The 6,916-nt window shown below is 40.3% G+C and overlaps 1 long non-coding RNA gene across 1 annotated transcript; it reads right to left on the reverse strand.

Annotated features, from left to right (window-relative positions):
• Nucleotides 1–912: 912 nt before the first annotated feature.
• Nucleotides 913–2,046, reverse strand: LOC112847914 (uncharacterized). The gene is made up of 2 exons (XR_003221749.1): nucleotides 1,991–2,046; nucleotides 913–1,655 (listed from the first exon to the last, which is right to left on the reverse strand). It is a non-coding gene; the product is annotated as an uncharacterized LOC112847914 (long non-coding RNA).
• Between the last annotated feature and the right edge of the window lie 4,870 nt (nucleotides 2,047–6,916).

Below are 6,916 nucleotides of genomic sequence, written 5' to 3' on the forward strand. Positions count from 1 at the left end.
TTAGAGTTAAAACAACTGAGACAGGCCGATTAAAATAACAGCTGTCAGTTCTCTCATTCCTTATATCAAGACTGGAGATCACACTACTGATTTCAGTTCATTTAATATGTGAGTGCACAGATTCATTCTCAACTGGACATAAATGATGATCAAAGGTTGTATATATGATGAATTCATCAAATCCCAGCCTCTAAGCATTCACTGAACCTACAGTATCTACACCTGTGTGGCAAATGTGTGGTAAAGATACAGATAATGAAGTTTAATTATTAATACAATATACATCATGAAAAACAAAAGCTGAAATTGATTCAGTTTAGTACTTTTCTCTGTATGCTCTGTGATTATAAATGCCTTAAATTCTGTGATATATACTGTAAATGATTTTCACAGAGGTCTTAAAGTACTTAAATCACTGCTGATAGTCTGGTTGTTTATATTTTCATGTTTTTGTGTCTGTAGGGCTGTTTGATGACGATTTGGACTCCTCTGGGAGATGAGGGCACACCCACATCTGTTCCATACTGCAGCCATGGATGGTGTTACGGCTCTGAGTCAGCTTTGGGCCATCAGATGCACACACTGGAAAACCAGCACCTGGACTTCATGCAGGAGAGACGGCCTCAGTGATGATGGACTCTGCATCCTCTACTTTACCTCCTAATCTCTTTCTCTTTAACACACAATTAAAATCACTCCAAAAGAGTGTAAACTTACTGAGGAAGTCTCTAACTTGTACACATTTGTACTTTTACTTGTTTTATGAGTTATTTTTAAGAAGAGTAAAGTTATTCACAAAGTTTTTATTCTTCTGTATTTATTCTTTTGTATCATGTACCACAGTCATACTGAACTTTACAGACCTGGTGAATTGGGGGGAAAAAAAAGTCATATATATACATGAATGAATCATTCAGCTTCAGCAGTATTTCTATTCATCTTATGAATTCCAGTCTAATGTCAATTCACTGTTTGAGTTCAGTGTTGGTCTTAAACTCCAGAGAATACCACCTAGTTCAACAATCTTTTTATCTGATTATTTGCAAAACTGTTTTCTTCTGAGAGATGCTGCTAGAGCTGAAATTGAGCCCAAAGAAACAACAACAAAGTTTAGTTCTTCTGGATTTTCCATGGAAAATTGTTTTATCACTCACTCAGGTGACTTCTCCAGTGTCACGGATGAGTGATGAATGTATCTCCCACTGGAAACCATTGTGTCCAGTTAAAGTCAATCGACTTTTTTAAGGAGAGTTGTTAGATGCTGTGCTCATGAGGACAATGAGTTTTAACTTGGAGCACAATAAAAAGCTGCCATATTGGATCAACGAACAAAACACTTAATTGAGCAGAATCAAGTCAAAATGTAATATCCTCATATAATGACACATCACACATGACCCAGCATTGTTCTAAGAATGCAAACTTTCTTATTGGAAGTTTCCACAGCTGCCAGAAAGGGACAGATTTCTGGCTGGTCTTAATGAGTGGTCGTTGCTCTCTCGTTTTCTCTGGAATTGCGGCACAGAGGATGTAACACCCATGATAAGCGCTGAGGTGTGTGTCCTTGTCAGGAATCAGCCATCCTCAGCTTCCAGGTTAAGAAAAGTGGAACCAGAAGATATTCAAATACATCTCTTCACAGCTGCTGATGAATTCTACAAAAAACAAAGTTTGTTAAAAACATTTGCAGGTGAATCACCACTGATTTATCAGTGACATCCATTTACTCAAAAATTACTGACAAGTGGATAACTAGGATATATAGTTTATAATTTCAACAATGTTCTGTACAAAATGGAACTGTACATGACAAATGTGGTGTGGTGCTTGTGGAATTTTTAACAAGGGCCCTACAAAACTTTACAGTACTCATGCTGCCAAACTTCTGCTGGCTAGGTGTGCAGTTCCTGCTTTAAATGCATTCACTTTTAAGATTAAGAAATCTAAGTGTTAAGAGGCCAGAAATGTTTGAACTCGCTCATGAACCTACATCACTGAGGTCATCTCTCCTGCATGAAGTCCAGGTGCTGGTTTTCCAGTGTGTGCATCTGATGGCCCAAAGCTGACTCAGAGCTGTAACACCATCAATGGCTGCAGTATGGAACAGATGTGGGTGTGCCCTCATCTCCCAGAGGAGTCCAAATCGTCATCAAATAGCCCTACAGACACAAAAACATGAAAATATAAACAACCAGACTATCAGCAGTGATTTAAGTACTTTAAGACCTCTGTGAAACTCATTTACAGTATATATCACAGAATTTAAGGCATTTATAATCACAGAGCATACAGAGAAAAGTACTAAACTGAATCAATTTCAGCTTTTGTTTTTCATGATGTATATTGTATTAATAATTAAACTTCATTATCTGTATCTTTACCACACATTTGCCACACAGGTGTAGATACTGTAGGTTCAGTGAATGCTTAGAGGCTGGGATTTGATGAATTCATCATATATACAACCTTTGATCATCATTTATGTCCAGTTGAGCATGAATCTGTGCACTCACATATTAAATGAACTGAAATCAGTAGTGTGATCTCCAGTCTTGATATAAGGAATGAGAGAACTGACAGCTGTTATTTTAATCAGCCTGTCTCAGTTGTTTTAACTCTAAGTATCACAAAGTAATGTGGTAACATCTGGACTGACGAGTTTACTGTCAGCATTTTAATCGCTAGTTTAAAGGCTGTAGGTTGCAGCCATTGCCCTAACATTGTATAAATGTAACAGGCCTCAATGCTGGTTCTAACAGTCTGAGCTGCTTCCAGCTTTATTTGTGAAGAGCACAGCAGCTTACAAAACACGTAGCTAGCTCGTACAGCTGCGACGTAAAATTTTCATAAGCTAAAATGACCTTAAAATAACGGGGCTACGTGGGGTGATGCTAGCGTTAGCCATGTTAGCACGTTACCTTCAACAGGTGGTCAGACTGAGTAAACGGGCACTCAGTCAGAGGTTGGCTCTCCGTTTCGCTGCAGGCTCCCTTCATTCTTCACATATCCGTGTCGAGCCGAGTGTAAATCCCGAGGCTGAACGGCCTTTGTACAGGCACATACGCTTCGTAGCAGGGCGAAGCTAGAAAAATCCAGGCTGGCAGACAGCCTGTGTCTGACCAACCAATCAGAGAGCTCCTTACATCCCACGGTGTGGCTAATTTGAATAGCAGCAGGATTTTTAAAATGAAGTTGTTAATCCAACTGCTAATCCAACTGCTAATCCACATGTTAATCCCTGAGCGAACAGGAAAGGGAAATGGATTTTGAAATGCAGTTTATTAAAGTGGAATTCGAAAAAGGTTTTTGAAATGCAGTTTATTAAAGTGGAATTCGAAAAAGGTTTTTGAAATGCAGTTTATTAAAGTGGAATTCGAAAATGTTTTTTGAAATGCAGTTTATTAAAGTGGAATTCGAAAATGTTTTTTGAAATGCAGTTTATTAAAGTGCAATTCGAAAATGTTTTTATTAAAGTGGAATTCGAAAAAGGTTTTTGAAATGCATTTTATTAAAGTGGAATTCGAAAATGTTTTTTGAAATGCAGTTTATTAAAGAGCAATTCGAAAATGTTTTATTAAAGTGGAATTCGAAAAAGGATTTTGAAATGCAGTTTATTAAAATTAAGCACCGAATTTTTTATTTCGATGCGCGTGGCTCTTGTGGTCCTCCATACATAAGTATTTACCAAGATAACTGAAGTGTTGTGGAGCTTACCAGTAACTATCAGAAAGCGGCCATTCACATCACATTTTACATTTGAGGTGATGAAGGGAAAATTTTTCCTAACAAGAATGGCAACCCCCCGCGATTTAGAGTTAAATCCAGAATGGTAAATCTGGGAGACCCAACTTTGTGTCAGCCTATTGCTTTGCGTGGAACACAGATGTGTCTCCTGTAGAAAGACAATGTCCGGTTTGAAAGTTGACAGATGAGTAAATATCCTTTTACGTTTTTTAAAATTATTTAGGCCTTTCACATTCCATGTAATAAATTTAGTAGAATCAGGTGTAGTTGCAGCACTGTTGGTTACATTGTAAGCCATATTCACACTTTCAAGACAATCATGACAGGCAAGCCAAACAATAATCTGAAGTAAGTATACGCACAGAACTGCAGCCAACAAGAGAAAAAAGAAATAAAAAACAAAAAACAAAAGAACAAAAGTAAAAACCCCGAGTAATTATAAACGTAACTCCAACAAACCGGGAGCAAACTACGCCATCCCCCCCAAAAGAGCTTATATCCAACATGTCTCTTCACTCCCCAAAACAAAAGTTGCCCCTAGCAGGGAACGCCAACTATGATATAATGTTTAGACATCTGGCAGATTGGAAGGCCACATGTGACTTCGCTTGGTCGATTACTTCGCTCAGTGATAAACAATTATATGCAGACATATTAAATTATGAAAGTAGCAAAAGTACAAACCTCCATCTAAGGTGCAGTCTGAGTCAGTGAACGATAGAGAGTCAAAAAGCAATTGAGGTCCCACAGTCCACTCAGTCCGTGTCTTGATTCCCACACACAGGCAAGATGTGATTCTTGACGTAGTCTTTAGCAGCCGTTGGATTGGTAAATATTTCCTCACCAAGAGGGGAAGAAATCCTCAGCTTCGCTGGGTACAGCATCCCGAATCTCACACCCCGACATCCGCGCAGGAGATCTTTAGCTTCTTTAAAGGCCCCCCGTCTCTTCGCGACTGCAGATGGCAGGTCCGGGAAAATTAGGATTCTGTCTCCATTATGCGTCAGGGGACTGTTTAACGCGGCCCTGCGAAGTACTTCCTCCTTTTCTTGAAAGTAGTGGAATTTGACAATAAATGGCCCGGGTCTCTGGTCTCTCGCAGGGATGGGCTGGAGGCTGCGATGTGCCCGATCCAGTGTCGGAGCGGTATCCAGGGCCAAAACCTCCTTTAGTAGCTGGGCCACAGAGGTGACAGGGCGCGTCCCAGTCTCAAAGTGCTCCCTCACGACAAGTATTTGAATGTTGCATCTGCGCTGTCTCCCCTCAAGGTCTTCAGTCTTGTCCGAAAGAGCTGACACAATTTCTTTCAGATTGTGAACTTGCTTCTCCAAGTCCACAACCCGGTCCGAATACATGTTTGCACCTTCTTCCAGGCTAGTTAGCCGGCTATGGTGGTCAGTGCAGGTAGTAACTAAAGCATCAATCTTAGCACAAAGTTCAGTCCGCACTTCATCTATTTGGTCAGAAACATTGCTGCGAAGCGAATCGATCAGCTCATTGAGAGCTTGGCACTTGGTCTCGACTTTCGCTTCCAGCGTAGAAATTTTGGCGACTACGTTCTTCTCCGAGTTAGCTATGGCAGCCATTAGCGCGGCCGTGTCCGGGGATGTAGCATTGCTATCAATTGTCTTGGCTCCATCAGTCTTTCTGGTGTTTTTGGACCCTGACATTGTTGCAAAGTTCCCTTGGGTGATGCGCACGTTTGCAGTGGTAACTCAGCTGACGATAGATAACGCGTTAGTGCCCAATGTCACAGTATTTATATGAAAAAATAGCGTATCCCCACAGAGCAACTCAGCCACGCGTCTTTACATGTCGCTGCTCCTACGTCACCCCCCTTTAGACAATAATTCTAATGGCAAAAGAACCAAACAGGACAGGTGGGGGAACGGGAAAAAAAAAAGAAAAAGAAAACTGAGTAGTCACTTTGTCTTCCAGCATGGCGTGTCTGTCCTGGTGAAGAACTACCTCTAGAAGTCTAAAGTGAATGATATTGAGTAGCCTGCACAATCTCACTGAAATCTAAAGATCAAGGTCCATGCCAGAAGACCATCATATCTGGAGGAGTTTGAAGGATTTGCCTAAAAATAATGGTATGGAATTGCTCAGAAGACCTGTGAGACTTGTCTGAACCTACAACAAATGACTGCAGGCTATTGTCCAGCAAAAAAGCATACACAATTGAATATTAGCATTAATGTGCTAATAATGTTTTCCCTGTTAGGAATAATTTTGTTTCTGTGTGGAAAGTAAATTGATGTTAGCATCCAAAACAAAACTACAATGTTGTTTGAAAATGCCTTGCTCTGCTGAACAACATTTGGGTAAATGCTATAAAAACATACATTTTCATAGGAGGACGAATAATTCTGTCCTCGCCCATGTTACAACTAGCGATGCCCAGAAGGCAATTTACGTTGAAAATCGATCCGATTCTTAGCAAAGTACCAATCTAGTCTCATTATCTGTCACGGACCCAGCTCCAGGGATTTGGGGTCCGTGAGCAGTGTGGACCTTTAGTATTATTATTATTATTATTATTATTATTATTGTTGTTATTGTATTGGATGTATGTTTTCTGCACTGTGCTCTTGTGTTCCATGCTGGTGGGTGTATGTGTGCGGGTGTGTCTGCGGGTGTGGCTGGAGGACGAAGGACAGCCACCTGCAGGCCTGATGTGTTCCACAGGGTTCAGTGCTAGGACCAATTCTATTTACATTATACATGCTTCCCCTAGGCAACATCATTAGAAGACATAGCATAAATTTTCACTGCTATGCAGATGACACGCAGCTCTATCTATCCATGAAGCCAGGTAACACACACCAATTAGTTAAACTGCAGGAATGTCTTAAAGACATAAAGACCTGGATGGCCGCTAACTTTCTGCTTCTTAATTCAGATAAAACTGAGGTTATTGTACTCGGCCCTGAAAATCTTAGAAATATGGTATCTAAGCAGATTCTTACTCTGGATGGCATTACCTTGGCCTCCAGTAACACTGTGAGAAACCTTGGAGTCATTTTTGACCAGGACATGTCCTTCAATGCACATATTAAACAAATATGTAAGACTGCTTTCTTCCATTTGCGCAACATCTCTAAAATTAGAAATATCCTGTCTCAGAGTGATGCTGAAAAACTAGTTCATGCATTTATTACTTCCAGGCTGG

This window comes from Oreochromis niloticus, linkage group LG9 (genome assembly GCF_001858045.2).
Source record: "Oreochromis niloticus isolate F11D_XX linkage group LG9, O_niloticus_UMD_NMBU, whole genome shotgun sequence".
Taxonomy (NCBI): domain Eukaryota; kingdom Metazoa; phylum Chordata; class Actinopteri; order Cichliformes; family Cichlidae; genus Oreochromis; species Oreochromis niloticus.